Source organism: Armigeres subalbatus, chromosome 2 (genome assembly GCF_024139115.2).
Source record: "Armigeres subalbatus isolate Guangzhou_Male chromosome 2, GZ_Asu_2, whole genome shotgun sequence".
Taxonomy (NCBI): Eukaryota; Metazoa; Arthropoda; class Insecta; order Diptera; family Culicidae; genus Armigeres; species Armigeres subalbatus.
The window spans coordinates 176,143,554-176,166,356 of NC_085140.1; the positions used below are offsets into that span (position 1 = coordinate 176,143,554).

At 36.8% G+C, this 22,803-nt stretch overlaps 1 protein-coding gene across 4 annotated transcripts in view; it reads left to right on the forward strand.

Annotated features, from left to right (window-relative positions):
* The window catches only part of LOC134211256 (transient receptor potential cation channel trpm), a 371,958-nt gene that overhangs the window by 156,784 nt on the left and 192,371 nt on the right, over window positions 1-22,803 (forward strand). For 2 of the 4 annotated variants that reach the window (XM_062687966.1, XM_062687967.1), the window contains exon 1: window positions 17,567-18,186. The exons of the other annotated variants lie outside the window; for them this stretch is intronic. The gene's annotated coding sequence lies outside the window, so the exon portion shown is untranslated. Of the gene's footprint in view, window positions 1-17,566; window positions 18,187-22,803 lie in introns of those variants that run through there. 4 annotated transcript variants of the gene reach the window in all.

Sequence of the window (22,803 nt, forward strand, 5' to 3'; positions counted from 1 at the left end):
GGGATCCAGACTTCAGAACAGTATTCTAAGATGGAGCGCGATAAAGAGCAGTATAACGCTTTCAGGCAGTAGATGTCGCTGAAGTTTTGGCGATTCTGAAGATGCATCCGAGAGATCAAGAAGCTTTAGCTACAACATACGATACATGCTGTTTAAATGTGAGTTGGGAATCCAAGATAACTCCCAGATCCTTAATATTGTCCACGCGTACGATATCTGCGTTCAACAAACGGTAGCTGAAGTGAATCGGATTTTTTTCCGCGAAAAGGAAATTACTGAACATTTCTTCGGGTGTACCATCATACGGTTGAGTCTGCACCAATCAGCGAACAATTCAAGCTGCTGTTGGAGAAAGCAACAAGAAGAGAGAATTGTGCTGCAAAAGAAATGTTTTCTGATACGAACTGGTTTCTGAATCTAATTTTTTTTTTAATCCTGAAAAACATATTCTAATTAAAGCAGGCACAAAAGAGTTTTCCGATGATCCTTATGAAATCGCCAAAAAATTAAATGGAACAAGATCTTTTGAGGATTATAAAAATATTTCTTTAATGCAATCTCTGTTGTGACTGCGAAGGTTGCCTAAGTTTTGTCTTGTACTTCCAATGGAATGAGTTGTTGATTTTTCTGTCATTGTAACAAAGATTCTTAAGTTTTATAATTTTATATCTTTCTGTGCCAGAATTATATAGCGAGAGCAAAAAGCTCCATAAAAATTTGATCAACTGTTTTGCGGAATACCTTGCGATTAACTCGAAGATTTTCGAAAGAATGATCGTTCCAAATTTCATTGACCGGATTTGTGTACATGTGCTCATTATGATGTAGTTGCTTCAGTCTTTTTGAAGCGGATGGTAGTTTAATAGAACAGAAATATTTATATCTTAATACAATTATGTTTTTATGTTTCTGCGACCAGGATACTAGTCAAACAAATGCAGAACAAATTTATTGCAACTGAATTAGAAGCGGCATTGATTTTAGCTTAAAAATGAAGAAAATGTTCCCGGGGGTCCAACTTAAATATTTCGATGCTTTGCTGAACAAATGGTCATAGATGTGAGAACGCAACAAAAAATATGTTTATAGAATTCATAATCAAAATTAAGAAATATGTAGGAAATATGTAAATGAAATAAAAACTGACTAAGTTGAAATTACTTTTCAAATTTTTTTTGGGGGGCCACAAGTAGGTCTGGAGGGGGGCAGGCCCCCCCCGGCCCCCCCTTATTTACGCCAATGTCATTCACTACTGATCTTCTGCTCTTATTTGCATTACATCCCCCATTGAGATATTGTCGCCTCGCATTTTAGTATTCATTCTTTTAAAAGTATTCATTCCGCTCTTCCCCAGTTATTAATAATTAATTGCAAGGCCAAGTTACCATTTTGCATTCGCATAACATTAGGCTAACACGATGATACTTTAGATAATTTACAAGTTGTACAATTTACAAGTAAATTACTACCCGAAAACTTTCTAGACCAGATCATGATTCAACATCTTACCGCAAAGCTAAGGAAGGTCCTAACTACAATTTAAATCTAACTACAAGTTTGTTATTGTACCTATAATTGGTTGAAACCTTATTGGAATCCCAATCCAATGTTCAATTTTCTAAGAGTTTCGAAAATCCCAGACAGGGAATCCAAAAGTGAATGAAAAAATCTCTCACTTATCAGCTCTGAATACATTTTCGATATGTAAATAGCATACCGTGAAAGTTTGTGGTGGAAGCCTTTTTCCGCAAGCTGTCATGATAAAGAACTGATTCGGGGGACTCTACCCCATGATAACTTTGTTTTAGAAAGCTCAAAACGTAGGGGCACTGGTCATCAGGAATTTCAACTTATTTTACACAGCTGTGCGAAAAAATATGGTCCCCAGCACGAAATGTACAAGAACAAGGCGTTTTATCATCAATTCTTGGTGGGGGCCGCCTAACCGATTCCGTTCTTTTCATAATTGTATACGAACTTGCTTTCATGGCTTGTAATAATTCGAAACAATTTTACCGTTGTTTGTTATTTATGCGATTTCTGCAAACCCTAATCTTAAATCCTAATCCTAAAATCCTAAAGATGTTGTTTGAAGCACTTTTAAAATGGCTTCCTTGCGACAGAAAATCAAATGTTAACTTACCTGATTGTAATGTCGTTTGTTTTCGTGTGCATTTTTGCTTTGCCTTTTCAAACTATGTTATTATTTATTTCTGATGATTTTTAGGAATGCCTTCAAGAGCTGAGCATTTCTATTGTTTGACATTTTTCAAAAACCTGGTGGGCTTCGAAGTCACACTAGTTCAATTATAAACTAAAAAAGACAAATCGGACATTCAAAATTGCATCTCATTGTAGGAAATGTTTTTTTTTCCAAACAAACACGATTTATTCATTTTGCTGAGCAGGTCAGAAAACAGCACGAGTTGCTTATTCTAATTTTCGCTCCGAGATATTACTGATCGCCACGTCCTCCGCGTTTGCCTTCACCTCCCTTGGCACCTTTTAAACCCCATGCAGCAGGGCTTGTGCGACCACCGTTCTCGGCTTCCTGTTCAATGGGACCACCAGATCCACGCAGTCCACCTGGTCCTACACGTCCCATTATACCGCCAAAACCAGCACTTGGGCCTTCTTCAGAGCCTTCTGTGCCCGGACCTCCTCGTTTGTCCGCCGGGGCACCAAAACGTCCTCCCCTGGGTCCTCCACGTCCACCCTCGGACGTAGATGGTTCGTTTCGTCCGCCACGCTGGGCGGATGCACCGTCTAGAATGCACAGGGCCATGATAACCACTGCCATCGAGGCTAGGGAGATCAGCGAAAATTTCATGTTGTTGCGATAACTGGATGTTCACGGGTAGAAACACTGGTTCCAGATGATAGCATCAATATGACATGGAGAGAGTTTTATACTCTGCTTGATAAGGAACTAAACGCTTAATCGCTAAACAACAATGACTAACTAAATGTATCAATCAGGTAAGCTAATTTAGTTAATACGAAATTGATTGCAATGTAATGTGGCAAGCTGACTCCACTAACTTATGATAAAATAATTGCAGTAGTATGGCACATAACTTCCTGGATACATTACAACTAGGCGTAATAACAGATGTTAAACAAAATACATTGCCAAAAGTAGACAGTTTATTGAGAGTGAAAAATGTGTGACCAATAATGACATATCAATGAACAATGTAAATGACACATTTTCACAGTTCTCAATTGTAATTAGTTTATGCTTTCAATGGTGTTTCGTGAATTCGAATACTTTGTATTCGATGTTTCTGAAAGCTGCACATTCGCACCGAGTTATGCCAGCGCTTCATATTCCCCATGATTGCGACGGAGCACGACGACGGGGTCGGTTTTGTATTTAGAATCCGTCGTCAACACAGTGGTAGAGCAAGCATGTGCTTTCGATTCCTTTTTAGTTTACTCGATTTCATCACTTATGCAATGACAATCATCTCTTCTTTTTGGCGATTCGATTTTCCCTACAACTGCTGACATAGTGGTTTCGGAAAATGTGATCCAAAAGCGAAATTGCAACAGTTGCTCGCCCGCCCTAGTTGGGAAATTTTGGTTTCCAAACATAATTTTGCAGTTTGCTCTGGCGGTTCGGTGCAACATTCGTCAATATTCATGAGTTGAGCTGGAATAATCACGGAATGGAGCTTTGTGTTTTCGGTTGGAAACGAGTTGGGATCAGCTGAGAGTCATTATGGAATGTGCAACAGTGCAGTTCTTCGCGGTTTTTGATATCTGGCCAATATGGCTTTGGGGCAGATCGGCGAAAGGCATTTCATCAAATGAGGTTTAGTAGAAAGGACATTTAATCGAATGGACATTTTGTCGAATGTACATTTAATCGAATGGATATCAATTTTTGATTGAATAATCCTTGAGATACGTAAATGAACTGATTGGAGAAATTCAGTGAACATGAGGAAGTCCAATCAGCAGCTGAAGAAACGAATACAAAAAGTAATGGGGATTTTTCGATTGAGCAAGCGAAATCTCATACAGACACTTGCTGCCCATGATTTCATAGTTGACGTAACAACCATTGCACATGCGCGTGTATTTCAAATAATTTAAGGACAAACATCACAAATTTAAAACACTTCAACCCGTAAGCACCTAAATGAGGTTTTAAACATGCAACGTATCGATGTTGCAGCAAGTGTTGCAGCGTTTTAATTAAGCTAGTAAAGACGTAATAAGCTAAACTCGCTGAATTTTTGAATGGTTGATACGTCAACTATGAAATCATGGGCAACTTGGGGATGATAGAAAAATTGGAAAACTACAATGCGCATAAATGCATAACTATCCTATGTAGTTAGGAAATCAAGTAAACATGGGATTGTTATACGTTTCTTACCAGCAAAAAAATAGCAAAATACCGATACCCTCCATTCTATTTTTTTTTTTGCACAAAGTCAAAAACCAAAGATGATAACAATGTTATTTGCCATAACTTCATCGTAGTCGGCTTTGGGATGTTTCGTTGATTGACATTTAGTCGAATGACGTTTGGTCAATTGACATTTAGTCAAAAGGATGTTTAGCCGAAGGGACATTTGGGCGAAATAATATTTAACTGAAAGCAAAGTGCAGCATACACAGCTACTTTATTTTACCGGAGTCGGTAAAATTGTACTGAGTTTTTGGACTACGGATCACCCAGTAATTTCAACAGCAGTATTTTACATTAACGAGTTTTCAGCATGAACGAGAAATGTCAAATAAACATTAAAATCGGTAATGAAGGTTGTTTGTTTATATGAACATAACTGAGTTAGTCAGTAAAAAAATATTTTTTGGAAAATATTTTACCGACTGAACAGTATATATGTATATCTAATCAATACCTTTGCATGAAATATAGAAGCCTATTTATATTACGATGATTTACGCGGCATTTGACATTATAAAGAGTTTTTTGATGTCAATGTTCACTCATCGTATTTTCATTTAACTTCCTCTTGTCATTTTCACGTGAAATACCTCCTAAATTATCTTAATCTGAATAGGCTTTAAGTATGAAGAAATGAAGACTGTGGCCGGTTTTAATTTATTATTGTCGGATATGGATTGAATCCTAGGCTATAAAAGAGAAAATCTGTCTTTTATTTACATCATCCTTAGCACACCGACAAACCACAACACAACGACATCATCCTTAGCACACCGACCTTAGCACTGTCACAACGTCCAGGCTAAGCATACCGTGAAAAAAGTTTTTCGCAAGCTGGTTACGATAATTCTCCATGATAAATTCTTTTAAAAAAAGTTCCCAGAGGTAGGAGGCACCGGTTCTCATGATGCATTTCACTTGTTCTACACAGCTTCATTTTTGGAAACGCGTCAACCAGCACGAAGAACATAATTTACAAAATGGTAGCTCAACCGGAGAAAAAGAATCAAGAAAACAACATCGAGCATTTTTTAATGACTAGTTGGTTAATTTAGTATAGTTTTGTACCGACTGCTGCTGTTCAGTAATTAAGGGATTCAATTATTTGTTCAGCAAAAATAAGTAAACGTCAGAATAATAAACACAATTTTTTACCGAAACTCGGGAATTTATTACTGACAATCATTTGTGTTCAACTAAAATACTAATATTTCGGTAAAAACAAAGTTTTGCAGTTGAAACTCGGCAAACAAAATACCGAAGATTGAAATGCTGATTAAGTTTGTAGGTTTTCATATTCTGGATACTCTTTCTGTCTCTTGAAATTACAGTCGCTTCTTTACATCTTGATATTGAAGGGACCATCGAGATAGGGAGAGATCGAGGAATGGAAGGAAAATTGAAATAGGTATTGCCGATTTCACCAATTTGAAGAGTTATGTGTAGATTGTGATTTGCCCGCTTCTTTTTCTCACACTCACTCTCATTTCGGGTTGATCGATTTTTGTTATTGAAATTTACCCAATTAGATCCCATTACTCGTTAGTCACATGTAAGCGTGTACACTAAACCGATTCCCGCCATGATTTGACGTCTATTTGTTTTCAGATTGAGCACTCACACACAAATATTATACACGGAAAATCAAACTTTTTTGAGTGTATTGAGTGTGAGAAAAAGATGACTGTGAAAAAAATCTCGCAAAACTCTTATAAAGTGCAAAAAGCGCAATCTAGATCTAAAAAATCCCTTTGCTATGAAAAACGAAAACAATACAAATGTCATGTCTTGTTGTTGATCTGTGTGTGTGTTGTCCAAAGATGGTCTAGTAGCCTAAAACTTTAAATATATCGACATAAGAAGAGTGAATCTAGAACAAAATATGATCACAACACTTCGAGTAAGAGAAATATCGAGATAGGGAGGCTATCTAGATGAAGAATGCCCAATGCCCAAGAATGCCCGAGATGTAGAAAGTTGAATGTAATTCAATAATTGGTTCAGTATAAAATTCCCTTTCAATTATAATTCGATAATGGTTTACCGAAATAGCCATACGACCTGATTTATATTCGACGTAATGTCTTTTAGACCAGGTGTCATATGACATCATTCGGTAATTTTTTTTGACCAGGTGGCATACTGCCGTTGCAAGCATTACTTGACTTCCTTTCTGGTATTTCATGACCTTTCCAAGGTCACTATCACTAACAAACTAACAATAAGCCCTGCTTGGTTATGCTACCACACTGGAAAAATAATTTTAAGTTACAAGTAACGTAATTTATAACATAATCGAAAAAAATATAACACAATTTGAAACGTGACGTATTTTTCCATTCAATCTAACTGAATTCCTAGGTTGAAGGACAAAAGGTCGAAGTTCAAAAGGTCAAAGGACAAAAGGTTGAAGGTCAAAAGATCGAAAGGACCAAAAAGTCGAAGGGTCAAAAGGTCGAAGGGAAAAAAAGTCGAAACAAAAAATCTGAGTCAAAAGGTCGAAGATCAAAAGGTTGAAACAAAAAATCGAAAGGTCGAAGAGAGGTCGAAAAGTCGGAACGAAAAGTTTTTGTCAAAAGGTCAAAGAACAAAAGGTCGTAAGAACAAAAACAGGAAATAATGGTTGTATGACAAAAGGTCGAAGGTCAAAAGGTCGAAGGACAAAAGGTCGAAAGTCAAAAGGTTGAAGAACAAAAGGTCGAAGGTGGAAAGGACAAAAGTTTGAATGGTCCAAAGGTCAAAGGGACAGGAGATCGAAACAAGAATTCTGAGTCAAAAGCAAGATGGTAAGATGGAATAAAAGGTAGAATAAACAAAAGATGAGGCAAAACGTCGATCATTAATCAACCATTTTTTTCACATTTTTGTTTATTTGTGTTTCATCTAATAATATTTCATTGTAGATTTTATCCTAATTTTAATCATATTTGGAGAAGGGTCATTTGGCCGAAACCCATTCAGCCGAATGCCATTTGGCCGAATGCCACTAGACCGAAAGTTGTTTGGTCGAATATACCATTCGGCCGAAAGTCATTTGGCCGATTGGGACATTTGGCTGAAAGGGTCGTTTGGCCGAAAAGGTCGTTTGGCCGAAAGGGTCATTTGGCCGAAAGGGTCGTATGGGCAAAAGGGTTGTTTGGTCGAAAGGGTCGTTTGGCCGAAAGGGTTGTTGGCCGAAAGGGTCGTTTGGCCGAAAATGTCATTTGGCCGAATGGGTCATTTGGCCGAAAGGAACATTTTGCCGAAAGTGTCATTTGGCCGAAAGGGTTGTTTGGCCGGAAGCATTGTTTGGCCGAAAGGGTCGTTTGGCCGAAAAGGTCGTTTTGACGAATGGGTCATTTTTCCGAATAGATGAGGGCTAAGTAAATTCTAAAGAATAAGTCATTGCGTGTGGCAAACCTAACTTCACAATTTTGACAGGTACTGGTGCTGTTGTTTACGTTTAGGACTTTTTTGATCCAAATTAAATCTGCATATTTCACAACGTTGAAGACGTTCCGTACATTCCGCATTCAAATACATATAGTTATCGATAAGTTTAAGTAATGATCGATCAGATAATCCAAATAATGATAGAAGAATTAAAATGTAATCGTATGTAAATAACAGTATCAGTACCTGTCAAAAATCGTGCGTGACGTAACTGCGCAATGGAGTATAGCGTCTGTTTAAAACATAAGGCATAGCTCGTAAGAACAGCCTATTCTGTTGACCTTTTATCGTGGTCCTTCTTTTCCTTCAATCTTCTATCATTTTTTCGACCTTCTTTTCCTTCGACCTTTTGTCCTTTCGGCTTTGTATCCTTCAACTTTTTGATTTTCGACCTTTCCTCCTCTCGACCTTTTGTTCTTTCGACCTTTTGTCCTTTCGACCTTTTGTCCTTTCGACCTTTTGTTCTTTTGACCTTTTGACCTTCGACCTTTAGACACAGATTCAAATTAGTATCCTGTAACCAAATACTTGCGGCCCTCTTTAGCCTAGCGGTAAGACGCGCGGCTACAAAACAAGACTATACTGATGGTGTCTGGGTTCGATTTCCGGTGCCGGTCAAGGAAATTTTAGGATCTGAAATTGTCCAGATTTTCCTTTCCCAGTGGGGGATGTAATGCCAATAAGAAGAAGAAGACCAAAATAAAATATGTTTACATTTGATACAGTTGAATTTTCAATCAATCACAAATGACTTAATTTTAGGCTTCCATTTCTATTTTCCATTATATTCATTTGTATTTTAGTTGTAGGACAAAAGGTCGAAGGACAAACGGTCGAAGGTCAAAAGGTTGAAGGGTCAAAAGGTCGATGGAACAAAAGGTCGAAACAAAAAATCTGAGTCAAAAGGTCGAAGGACAAAAAGTCGAAGATCAAAAGGTCGATGGTCAAAAATCGAAAGGACAAACAATCTGAGTAAAAGGTAGAAAATAAAAACGTCGAAAGACAATAGGTCCAAAGTAAAAAGGTCAAAGGATAAAAGGTCCAAAAAACAAAAGATGGGAATTACAATTGTAGGACAAAAGGTCCAGGGTCAAAAACTCGAAGATCGAAAGAATTAGGCAAAACGTCGAGTTTTAATCAACCATTCTTTTGCACATTTATGTATTTTCATTGTTGTTATTTATGTTATTTTCATTGTTTATTTTTTTCCTTCTATTATTCAGAACCTTTTTTTGAGTTTTACATTTTTATACCGCATATGAAATACCATTAACACCTGTTAACATTTCATTCGTGAATTTTCTTTTTGTTTAAACATAGGATATTCTTCAGAGGATTATTGTCAAATCAATATTTTTATCAAAGTGTTGCTAGGCTTTATTAACTTAAACTGTAATTCCTGAAAATAGTTCTTCACTAATTTTCATCAAAATTATCATTATCATTTTGGCTTAACATATCATCTTCCAATGACAGTAATTTTATTTTTATGTACTCAAAAGATGATACATTTTTGTTTACAATTTTTTTTAAGTAACTACTACCGAAAAAAAACCCAACTTGCCCGGGTGTTTGTGTTGCAAATGTCATATAAGCAGGGTTCATAATGCTCACTTAATCTCAGGAGCACATGATTTTCCCTCATGAAAGTTTTCGGCGAGAAATCGCTTTTCGGGAAAGAAAAACAGCCTGGAGAGTGATAACAATTTTTCGCTCACTTTGATGGCCGCTAAACGTTGGTTTGCTCTTTTTCTTTCATATTCGAGTCTTTTCGTGGCATCATCAATGCTAATGGTAGTAGCTTATGTGGAACAAATAACTTAACGCTTTCGTACAGATAGCGTTGAGGTGTGGCTAAAGTAAGCGCATCCCCACAGCTATTATTGTTACTATTCTGGGTTCGAATCCCAACAATTTTGTAATTGTTCTGCGATAATTCTCGCGAAAAGTGAGTAAGAGGTGAAAGTAATGAAACGAAAAAGGATTTTCATCTAATAGGAAAGATATTCGTTCATCTTCCAATGCTAATTCTAGAGAAAAGATTGATGGGTGAAAGATGATCCTCAACATAAACAACGAAACAAGATTTTCCCTTGGCCCGAAAAACGCTTGCTTTGGTCTCATTGAAACGAAAAGTCGAAACCCTGCATATAAGTACTGAACTTTTTGCAGCACCGCACTCTAGATCAACTTCCGTGCTATTGATTCTTTTACCTTAACCACGGACCTAAAGTTGTATTCGGCCGAATATTTTTCTTCACCAGCTTTCTGTATTTACAAACCATACGTATCCCAAGACGAATTAATTAGGGAGGTAATTTCTTGAGTTAAATCGTCAGGAGGGGAAATTGAACTCATTTTTATTTATAGAGATAAATGAATATAATAAATTTATTTTTATTATTAGAAACCGTTACGATACGCTGTAAAGTAGGGAGGGGTATGGAATTGCCCAAATTTGCGTTACGTGATTTGTGAACGTTTGTGTTTCATTTTGAAGTCAACTAGTAACCCTTTTACGCCCAAGACCGCCTTTAGACTTTGATTTGTTTTTTGTAATTTTTAATTGTTCAGATTTCAAAAAAATGTTTGATGTCGATCAATAATATAAACTTCAATGCTTGTTCAAATCTGGCTAAATATTAGTTCTAAACTAGAAAAACCAAATTTTAAAAAGGTGATGAAATTTGAATAAAAAAAAGCATAATAGCGATTATGAGCAAAAAGGAAAATTTGAAATTAAAGGATTAGGTAAACACTAAAGAATAGTGCCTGTTTAAAATATAAGGCATACCTCGTTAGAACAGTCTATGATTAATAAAATGAAACCTCCAACCTGTTTTTCGTTCAACCTTCTGTCATTTTTTCGACCCTGTTTTTTTCAACCTTTTGTCATTTCGACCTTTTATCCTTTCAAACTTTTGACTTTCGACCTTTTGACCTTCGACCTTCTGTCCTTTCGATATTTTATCCTTTCGACATTTTATCCTTTCGACTTTTTGTCCTTTCGACCTTTTATCCTTTCGACCTCTTGTCCTTTCGGCATTTTGTCCTTTCGACCTGCTGTCTTTTCAACCTTTTGTCCTTTCGACCTTTGACACAGATTCTGACTTTTACAGGTATTTTTTTGTTATTGCTCTGACGCTTGATGATTGATTTCATAAGTGTCGGCAGCCATTCCGCAGTGTACGTGTTTTTGAAACGAGGTAATAGAAATAGTAAGAAATCTTCTGAAGTTTCACCAACTCAAATTTATGTTATTTTTACTCACCCGAGACTATGGTGAAAACAACTCAAATTTGGCTTCTTCCACGGAACAGCACACGTTGGGTCAATGCAGCTCTCTTTGTTTATAATATCATTCATGAGAAAGAGTGAGAAAACTACCTAACTTTGAGTTTAAAATTTTAACTTCGTACTCAAAGTTGAGTTCTTTAAACTTTTTTTTTAGGTTCTTTATTTTTTCTGTGTATGTTTCCTCCTTCTGGACAGCGGGACTCCCATACAAATGAACCAGAAATTTCCAGAAAAAACTCGAGAACTTATCGGAGAATAAATTAATTTCAGGTGAAACGAAGTTCGTTGAGTCTGCTAGTGTCGAATAAACTTGAGTGCACGTGGTGAAGCCTAAGTGAAAACGATGTTAATTTTTTGAAGCATATTCGCATCCTTCGAAATGTTGCTAATTTCAAGTGTCCCATGGAGAATTGTCCGATTGTTTTCAAATCTTACTCCACCTTCCGGAGGCATCTTCGGCAGTGTCATAGCACGAAGAACTATTATCCAGCTGAGATGCTGATACAGGACATGATAAATTGATTTAAAATTTCATTGAAGCGATTTAAACATAAATATTTTCCGAAAAATCTAAATACTATTTCCGAAATGAAGAAAAAATGAACATTTTCAAAGCATTTTTACAATGAGAGTTACAAAATTTCTTGTTTTCGGCATTCACATTCAACATACATTACATTCGGACATTGTAATAAAAATATGTTTCATCAACATAACAGCCAAACACCATTATACAAATTTCCTGAAACCAGAGTAACCACCGTATTCTCCTCATCAACATCCGACCTAAACGAATATAAACATTCCTCTTGGGGTATTTTGATCCCATTGGTACGTGTGCGAAGGATCCGCTATTTGCTGATTTGAAGCGATGTTTTTCCATGCATACACAATGCCGAGGGCTTCTTTTATCTATCATAGAAATTCTACTGTGTGGCAAATTGTACCCTCGCGAAATAAAGGTCAATTGTTTTTGCCTGTCGCGTGCAATAAAATTCATACTGATAGGCTATACTTTTACACTGCTGGAACCTTTTTTCGTAGCAGTATTCAAGGGTCGAGTTTCACATACGCATTGTTTTGAAAATCAGTATTACGAATTGAATTGATGTCTGTCACACTGTTATATATAATAAAATGGATCATATATAGAAAACGTAACAAATAAGGGATTTTCAAAGGATCTTGAAAGTTAAAAAATGATAAACTTTTTCACTGTTGGCCGGAACAAATATAAATTCCTTCTTTCGTTCTGTTAGTCTTTGAATAACAAAGGCGGTGGGCAATAAAAAATAAATGAATAAATTGATAAAATCGTAAAACTTGTCAGTTTTTAAGCATTTTCTGGTTCAATATTTGATTATTTTCCAATAAAATACAACCACAAAAAATCGATGGAGTGGAGTCAGAAGAAGAAAATTATATTTGTTCCGACCTAAGTTTACTATGCATTCGTTAGGTTTTTATTTAGGTTATCGACTGTTGAAATAATTCTTAAGTTTTAATTCTACTCAGTGGCGTAGCCACGGGGGTGTTTTTGGACATAAACCCCCCCCTAGAGATAATTTTTTTTATAAGAATTTTTTTTTCCGAACTTTCTCTAATTAAAAAAATGTTCAGAAGCCACCACCCCCCCCCCAGACCAATTTTCTGGCTACGCCACTGATTCTATTATATGCATGAGATTCCTGATCACATAGATACATTTGATTTCTCGTAATTAGATTCTTTGTTCTACCTCAACTTTAAAACTTTTGAGCAAAACAACTGATTGTAAAGAAATTCGACAGTCATCATTCCAGGCTTCTCTTGTTATAAATGGAATGAAATAGTACCAACTCGTCTTAAGACAGCTGTGAAGATTTTTCACTAAAAGAGCCTAATATTTGTCTAGTTTTCTACTGAAAGCGATTACCCTCAGTGATGATCCATCCTCTCACGCTTTATCCAATGTCACATGAAATGGTGGTGATGACTGATTACTTTTATTTGTAATCAGATCAGTGAAACAATGAAAGAGGCTAGATCGCCAAATAAGTGGGTTCATCCCGAATTTCTATTTAATTTAACTGCTCCCATTCGGAAGCTCCACCATCCAGCCGGAATCAGAAGCATCATCGCAGCACTGACTGTATGGTGTACACGCGGAAATTGTTTTTCATTCATTTTAGTCGATTTTTGCTATTTCCATGAGGCCGGTTTTCCCATGGGAGGGTTGGTTGACGAGGTGTACGTGGTACTTCTGTTTGTATTCAGGAATACTACCCGCACAGGGTAGTAGCGTATCATTTTCACTTCGGTTTTGGGGGCGAACCATTAATTATTCATGGATCATTCCGCTTGGTCGTCAACTGTCAGGTGTCAAGTTGGATGTTGAAAGTTCATGGATTTTTATGGACTGCTGTAACGACACTGAATTGTGCTTTGTTAGTTTACTTTGCGTTGTAACTTTACAGCACTTTGTTGGTATGATCTGGTTTGTTTTTGTGGTCGTCACTAGTTCACGCTAATCGCAAATCACTGTGAAAAACTTGGCAGTACCAATTAATGATAACATTCTGTTTAATATTATTTAATTTATCAGAGCCAAATCACACCAGGGCAAGAAAATGAAATAGGAAAAATGAAAACAACAAAGTATCAAACATTATAAAAAATATCACTGAAAAAAACATAAATATCCACCTTAATCACCTTAATATTTCTTGCATAGATGCATAGAATGGAATGTGTGCACAGTATGGGTTCTTGGCCGTCCAAGAAATCTATGGGATAAGGCCTTCCGACGCATTCCAACCATTGGTTTTTGGTCGACCAAGAAATCCCTGGAATAAGGCCTTAAGTTTGCATGCGTAATCAAAGGTTACTCGAATTGTTTTAAATATGGAGCATGCCCTTTGTGATGCATAGGACAGAATGTGTTCACATAATATGTTCTTGGTTGTCCAAGAAATCCCTGAAATAAGGCCTTTAGATCTACATGCGTAACCATAGATCAATTGGATTGATTCAAATATGGTACATGCTCTTTATGATGCATAGAATAGAACGCGTTCCAAGCATAGGTTCTTGATTTTCTGGAATAATCCCTTAGGTCTACATGCATAACCAAAGGATACTTGAGTTGTTTCGAATATGGCACCTGCCCTTTGTGATGCATAGAATATAATGTGCTCACATTACGGGTTCTTGGCCGTCCAAGAAATCCCTAGAATCAGACCTTTCGATCTACATGTGTAATCATAGATCAATTGGATTGATTCAATTGTGGTACATGCCCTTTATGATACATAGAATATAACACGTTCCCAGCATAGGTTTTTGATCAACCAAGAAATTCCTGAAATAAGGCCTTAAGTCTACATGCGTACTCAAATGTTACTTGGATTGTTTCAAATATGTAACATGGCCTTTGTGATGCATAGAATATAATGTGTCCAAGGTATGAATTCTTGGTTGCCAAAAAATCCCTGGAATAAGGCCTTAAGATCTACATAAGTAACCATAGAGCAATTGAATTATTTCAAATATGATACATGCCCTGTGCATATGCACCATAAAAGGCGATTCTCTTTTGCTTTGAAGTAGATCTTAAGGCCTTGCTCTAGGTTGTACCACATTTAAAATCGATCGATTTATCTTCGGTTACTCGCGCAGACCTGTGTGCCAATCTCAAGGGATTTCTTGGATGATCAAGAACCTCTGTCGCTGACTTATTCTATTCTACATATCCAGAAAGGCATATACCACATGTAAAATAAACCGATAAATCTTAAAGTGACGCGTGTAGATCTTAAGGCCTAACTCCAGGGGTTTCTTGAATGACCCAGAATCTCTTACGATGGCTCATTCTATTCTACACATCCAGAACGACATGTGCCATAATTGAAACAGTCCGATTGATCTTTAGCTACGCTTGCAGATCTTTGGCCCGTACTCCAGCGATGTCTTGGATGCCCAAAAATCTATGCTGAATAAAAACTCTATTGTGAGCAGTCTCCACACTATTTACTTCTCTCCCTTCGCCTCTCTTCTCGCTTTTTTCTCTATTCTGCAATTTAACTCCTTGTACCTTGCACCTCTCACTTCTCGTTTCTTACTTCTCACATCCCATTTATCAATTGTCATATTCCTCTTCAAGCTCATTTCTCACACAAAGTATCTCGCTTATTACTTCTCACCTTCTACTACTTGCTTCTCGCTTTTCACTGATCACATCTTATTTCGCACTTCTTACTGCTTGCCTATCGCTTCTCAATTCTCCTTCTTTTTTCTCGCTTCACCCATCTCACTCCTCAGTTCTCATATCCCAATTACAATTCACGATTGATTATAAAACTATCGAGTGGAATTCTCAATTCCTACTTCTCACTTGTTGTTTCTCACTTCTCACTTCTCATCACTCATAACTTCTCACTCATCACTTTTCACTTTTATTTTATCACTTTTCAATTCTCACTTTTTTACTTTTCAATTGATAAATATTTAAAAATAAATTATTATTGGCACACGCCCTTATCAAACTATGACATCCATAGTCAAGCACATCAGATGGGCGCGTTTTATCCTGCATGCAGAGGTTTTAATAAAATGTGTGTTTTTCTATGAAAAATGTAGTAAAGTTAACTTTTTAGTAACTTGACTCAATCTTTACTAATTTGTTTTTCCAGACATATGCAAAGATTATTGAAAAAATGTTTTTATCTAGTGGAAAATTCTTAAGGGAACGGAAGCTTAAATTTTATCAGAAAGCGGAAAAAACAAATTTATTTTCAAAACTTTATTATAGATGACTTAATTTTTAATTTGTTGATCTAAACACATGTAAAGGCGTCAGCTGCCCTTATAACTTAATTTAGCCTATTAACCCAGAAAATGTAATGGCTCGCATTAGCTGACTGGCGCATTTTAAACCTAGTTCCCCTACTGCTGTGATTATGTGAAGAAATAAACTCATTGGAATTTCCCCTGTCTGTTTCGTTGGCAATCAAGCATCACTCCCATAATTTATCAAATTGGACTCGGCGGTTAGTGCACGGATGCACTATGTGTTGCTTGAGACAAGCCTAGGTTCGAATCAATGCGAAATCATGTGAAAATAAATGTTTTTTTTTTCACAAATGGTCGGGGTTCAGCCAAACCGCACCAAGCGGCTTTTTGACTGACTTGTGATATTTTGTTCGCAAATGGACACCGGAACGTATTTCATGTCACTTCATGCGTACATTTGTCGTAGGAGATCCTCAGTTATGGCGTTGAGTGATGTCCGATGCGATTTATGATTAAGTGAATCTGTTACACGAAAAGTTTGGCAAAAAATTGGACATTTTTCATTGGCACTTGTTGTGATTTGGCTGAACCTCGACCAAATGTACTTGTAATTAATTGAAAAAAAAAATGTAACTTTACACATGCGTACGCGATCTTATCATGTGCATGATTGTGTTTTTGTAAAATTAAATTACGCAATGGATAAGAGCCAGCCTATTGCTAAAAGTCTCATTAATAAAGATACAAAAAAAAAGAATAATTACGCAATACATTGTTGTAGAATCAAATGTGCTCTCGTTTACATTACTTGGGTTTCCTTTTTTGGCTATGAATGAAAGATCCCGAATGTGGCAGACACAAAAAAAATTAAAGGACTTGTAAAGTAGTAACTAAAATGAACATAAACTAGTTTGATGTTATTTTCAACAATTCTATAAAATTAGATCTACTACTAGCCGACGAACTTCGTTTCGCTTAAAATTGATTTATTCTTTGATTAGTTCTCGAGTTATGCAGAAATTTATGCTTCATTTAAATGGGGCCCCCCTTTCCCAAAAGGGGGAGGGATGTCGAACCACCACAGAAACATATCTTCCATTCCAAAACCTCATCATGCTAGATTTGGTTCCATTAGCTTAATTAATACTCGAGTTGTGAAGAAATTGGTGTTTCATTTGTAACAAAGCCCCAACACGGGCCCAAAAATCTCTACATAATTTTATACTGCAGATATGTGCATCAAAATAAATTAAGATTTAAAAAATATATTTTGCTTTGAATAATTATCCCAGTATTTATTGAAGAAATTAAAAATCTGCCGATAGAACTTATACTTTCCATTTTTCAATATTAAATTATGTTTTATGGCCCACAGTGTCATGACGAATCAATTAACATTGGAAGCTAAGAAATGGAACGGCATATTAGTGCAGCTCAGCTCACATCAAATAGTTTTAAAACTGCCCTACTACTGTGGACCAGATGTTACAACTAATACTCATACAGTCGTAAATCAAAACAATGCTTACATGCGCAAAGATAAACCTTTAAAAAATATGAACCCTCTTGCCATGCGCTCCTATCTGTATACAAACAATCATTCAAAGCCACTGACTGTGGTTCATATCCCGCTGCCCCGTCTCCCATCAAGAAGCGGGTCATGCTCCATCATAACGAGCGAACCACTTGATCAGAACCGCGCGCCACCGCCGCCAGATCGCCAACGCGGTCACCGAAGTCAGTCGAGTGGTAACAAACTTGAAATTTGGACGCTCGAGCGCAATCGTTCCGACGCGAGTCTTTTAGCATTCACCGAATTCCGCGGCGCAGAAATCGATCCCGTCATCTGGCGGGTCATCGCGCTCCCGAGTTGCGAGCGAATGTGTTATCGTGGCGGTTCGAACGTAGAATATTTTTGTTCGATCGAAGACGATTTTCGTAATAATCGTAAAAAATCAAATGGTCCCCTTTGGTTGGGCCAATAACAGTGACGTAGTGAGTGCTCTGGTGCTAAATGAATTGCAATAACCAAAGTCGCTGCAGAAGACTGGACGTAATCAGTTGACGGCGCCGATGGAGCATGAGGCCACAGAGTGACGCGTTGGCTTGCTGCTTGTGTCTGTGCCGATGTTTATCGTGTGGATTAGACCTGCTCAAAGTTGATGAAACAATTATCGCACTGAGTTGAGCAGACAGGAATTGATTCTGCGAAAAATAATCAATTTAGTTAAATTTGACTAAAGTGACTTCTAATAGCCTAATCGGTAAACGCACAGTCGCAGGTGTGCTTGACACACAATAGTTATACACATTTGTGCATTCGTTGGCATAGAAAGCTCCCAATCAAGAAATGTGGAAGTGCTATTGTGAATCGAAGAAATCATTATTTTAATGAAGATAAATCACCAAAAAGCTCAATTGAATCTAAATTTTATAAGCTTAATGAAATGATAACGGTTTGAAATAGTATGCGCAAGGTCTGATTTTTAAAATCTTAAGCTGGGTTGGTGCTGCGGTGTATCGTGATGGTTTGGAAAGCAGAGATAAAACGACGCGACGGCATGATCCGAACATGTCATCAGCTGGTACATTCAGTAATAAATTGGATTGGATGAATTAGGAAACGTGAGATAATAACCAACTTTGCAAGATTAAATCAGTAACGAGCTAAGTAAAAATCCACAATCTACTGTATTCTAAACGATCTCAAATCCGACTTCACATATGAGTGACTCTGTAAATTGTGGAACCATAAAAATCCATTATAAGCTTACCAGGCAACGTTTTATTAGCGGCGATCATTTTTTAACGGTTCTGACCTGTTGCCACTACAAATTTTAAACGTTCTATTTAACTGCCTTGTCAACACTTTGAAGTTGAGGGCGGCTTCCTCATCCAAAACGGCAAGTGAGGCGGTGTCTTTTTCATTTTTGTCAAATAATAAAATGAAAAGGGGTATGCAGGTTGCTGATAGCAATACCGAAGTGATAAGTTCGACAGATTGTAACGGGTAGGGACAGACAAGCGTCAATCAAGCAACAAACCATTCATGTTTACGAAGCTGTTGATACCAGAAAGAGATTCTATAAATAATTTTAAGCACTGAAGAAAGTTTTGTTGAGAAATACCCTCTTATATCATCGTTCTACTGCGATTATTCAAATAATAAAATAACCGATCGAGAGAACAATATTCGCTGATATATTTGCAAATCGCCACATTCTGAGTGCGAGAGCCGGGTATACTTTTTACAAATGTTTTTTACTGAACAGTAAGAAGAAAGATTTGTTTGTGATGTCTGAAAGCTACTCTGAAGGTTCTTTCCACAGTAATCATGAGGGTCAAAATATTGGGAGAATTCTTATTTTAATTTCATTTGAAACTTCTCGAAAATACAACGATACAACTAGTGACTTAGGATGCAATGCAATACAAAAATAAATCTATACTTGTTGAAAACTTTCAAGACAAAAACCAAAATAATGTATTTGTTAGTGATATTGCCTTTTTTACATTTGGCCAAGACATCAACCACTTTCGTTTGTACCACAATGAACGCAAATGCGAGAAAGTCGGTTAAGGATTATATTATTGAAAAACATAATTTCTAAGCCACTTCTATAGGGACCTCCGAAGGAATTTCTGGATCAATTTTCAAAGAATTTCCGGTAGATTTTTCAAAGAATTCGCTAAAATATTTCTGCAGAAATTTCCAAGATGAGTACCCGAGAGAATTCCCGCAGGAATTTCTAAAGTAATTTCCGGACGAATTTCTGTATGGATTTTTTTAAGGTATTCCCGAAAGGGAAGCTGAAAGGATTTTCAAAAAAAGGGATTTGTAAAAGATTTTTGCTAAAGAAGTTTTCGAAAGAATTCCCAAAGGAATTTCTAAAGGTTTGCTCGAACGCATCTCTAAATGAGAATTCCTCAAAGGAAAGATTTTTTGAATAAATTCTGGAAGTTTTTAAAGAAGTTACTGGAGAAATTTCCAAAGAAATACTTGGAACAATTTTCATCACGAATTCCAGAAATGATTTCCAAGGAAATTTATTTTTAAATTTCCGAAGAAATTCGTGAAGGAATTTTCGAAGGAATCTCTAGAAGAATTTTCGTAGGAATATCCGGAACAGCTCCTCAAGGTGTTTTCAAAAGTTTTCCTAAAGAGACTTCTGATTGAGTTCCTAAAAAATCCCAAAGAATTTCAAAAGAATATCCGAAGCATTTTCCGAAGGTATTTCCAGTAAAGGCACAAAAACTAGAACGCTAGTGGTGCTGTGGCGCTTCAATAAGCGTAACCTGGCCGTTTGTTGACAATCATGTTGTTGTCACCCACATCGGTTTGACACTTGGCTGCTATGTCTAAGCAAACTATATGTTGATCACGCGAACGGGAGCGACAATTACAATCTCGTTATACCCGTTAACGCACTTATGCCTAACGTCCTTATGTCTAATGCACTCATGCATAACGTCGTGGACCCAACAATCTCATACTTTCGCATTTTCAGTGGAACTCCTGAAGGAGTTTCTAAAGGAATATCGTAAAGCATTTCTGAGGAAATTGCTAAAGGGATTTCTAAAGCAACCCGTAAAGTAATTTACGAAGGATTCTCAAATGATTTTCTGATGGAATGTTTACAAGAAGTTCTGAAGGAATTCCCGAAGAAATTCTCAAACATATTTACGGAACAATACCTCAGGATGTTTTCTAAAGTTTTTCTTAAGAAATTACCGAATGGAAATTCAAATAAATTCTCAAACAAATTTACGAAAAAATTCAACTTTAAAAAAATCCAAAGAAATTTATAAATAAATTTCAGAATTATATCTGAATGAATCTCCAATGTATTTTCTTAAGAAATTTTCAATAAAGCTCCTAATGGAATTTCTAAAAAAAATCGGAAAGGAATCGCCAAAGGCATCTCTAAAGGAATTTCTTAAAGAATTTCCGGAACAATTCCTTCAGGTGTTTCTAAAGTTTTTGAAAGGAAAATTCCTAATGAAATACTGGAGGAAGTCCCGAAGGAGTTTCTGGGGGAAATTATGAAACAATTCTTAAAATTTCCTCTTTGAAGGAACTTTTAAAATCATTTCCGAAGGATTTTCTAAAGGAATCCGAAATGAATTTTCAAAAGTAGTATTTAAAGGAGTGCCTGGAATGATTTCCGATAAGATTTCTAAAGGATTTTTGATTGAATAGCTGAAGCAATTTTTTGAAGAACTTGCGAAGGAATTCCTGCAAAATTTTCTTAGGTAATCTTGGGTGGGTGTACCAATCGTCGCCATAGTTAAGCACAACTATTTTTTAAATATAGTAAATAAAAGGCATATGGATGGTGTTGATATTTCAAGCGGAAGGTTTCCCTTCTTTGGAACACATGTGAAAAACGCATTAGAATTTGTGATAGTACATAATCACATTGCTAGCTTCAAGTACCTCACCAACATTTCCTTCCTTTCCATAGTTACGGTGAAGATGGGCGTGGCCAGGAGCAGTAATACTCATGCTTTTGTTAATTTTATCGTAAACTGGAATCAAGTACCCCTTCCTTTCTTGATTTCTGATAGCATGGATATGGACTCATTTCATTTATTTAGTTTACATCTAAACAGATAATACTGAATCAACAATTTGAAGCCATAACACACGGTTCGAGGCAGCATCTGTCCATCCTCGAATAAGCCCCAAGCTCGCCAAGTCGTTTTGCACCTGGTCTACTCACCTTGCTCGCTGTGCTTCACGCCGTCACGTACCAGCCGGATCGGCGGATCGGAAGCAAACACCATCTTTGCAGAGCTGCTGTCCGGCATTCTTGCAACATGTCCTGCCCATCGTACCCTTCCGGCTTTAACTACCTACTGGGTTCGTCGTAGAGCTGGGCGAGCTCGTGATTCATTCTTTGCAGCCAAACACCGTCTTACCGGCGAATCTTTTTTGACCGCAGTTTCTTCTGGAGCCCGTAGTAGGACCGACTTCCACAGATGATGCGCCTTCGTTTTTCTCGACTAACATTGTTATTAGCCGTTAGCAAGGATCCAAGGAAGACGAATTCCTCGAACACCTCGAAGGTATCCCCGTCTATCGTAACACTGCTTCCAAGGCGAGCCCTGTCGCGCTCGGTTCCGCCCACAAGCATGTACTTTGTCTTCGATTTAACGTATTCAGGGACGATTTAACCAAATCAATCACATTAAAAATCAACAGAACTGTTACCTTGATCTCCTACTAACCAATATTCAAGAAGATTTCTGTGTGACTAAATCATTGAATCCCTTATGGAAAAACGAAACATTCCACACGGCAATCGAATACTCTGTGTTCGTTCATGAATATAAAAAACCCAGCGACTGTGACTTTGAAGAAGTCCTTGAATACAACAAAGCAAACTATGACAACATAAGACATAAGCTAAGTAGATTTAACTGGAAGCAAATTTTAGAGAATGAAGGTAATATTGAATCTTCCGTTGATGTCTTTTATAACATTATTTTTGATATTATTATTGACGAGGTCCCAAAAGAAGAAAACGACGGAGCGGAAATTCAAAATATCCAATTTGGTACAATAGGCAAATAAAGAATTTAAAGAATCGCAAACAAAAATTACTTAAAACTTACAAGCTAGACAAGACGAATGAAAATTTGGAAAAATATTTGAACATCTGCGATCAATTAAAATTAGCAATTGATGTAGCATTTGAAGAACACAACACGAAAACAGAAAACGAAATAAAGTCATGTCCAAAGAACTTCTTCAATTACGTAAAATCTAAATTAAAATCAGACAATTTTCCGTCAACCATGTATTTAGACGAACGCGTCGGTAATTGCTCGGAAGATATCTGCAATCTTTTTGGAGATTTCTTCCAAGAAATATACAC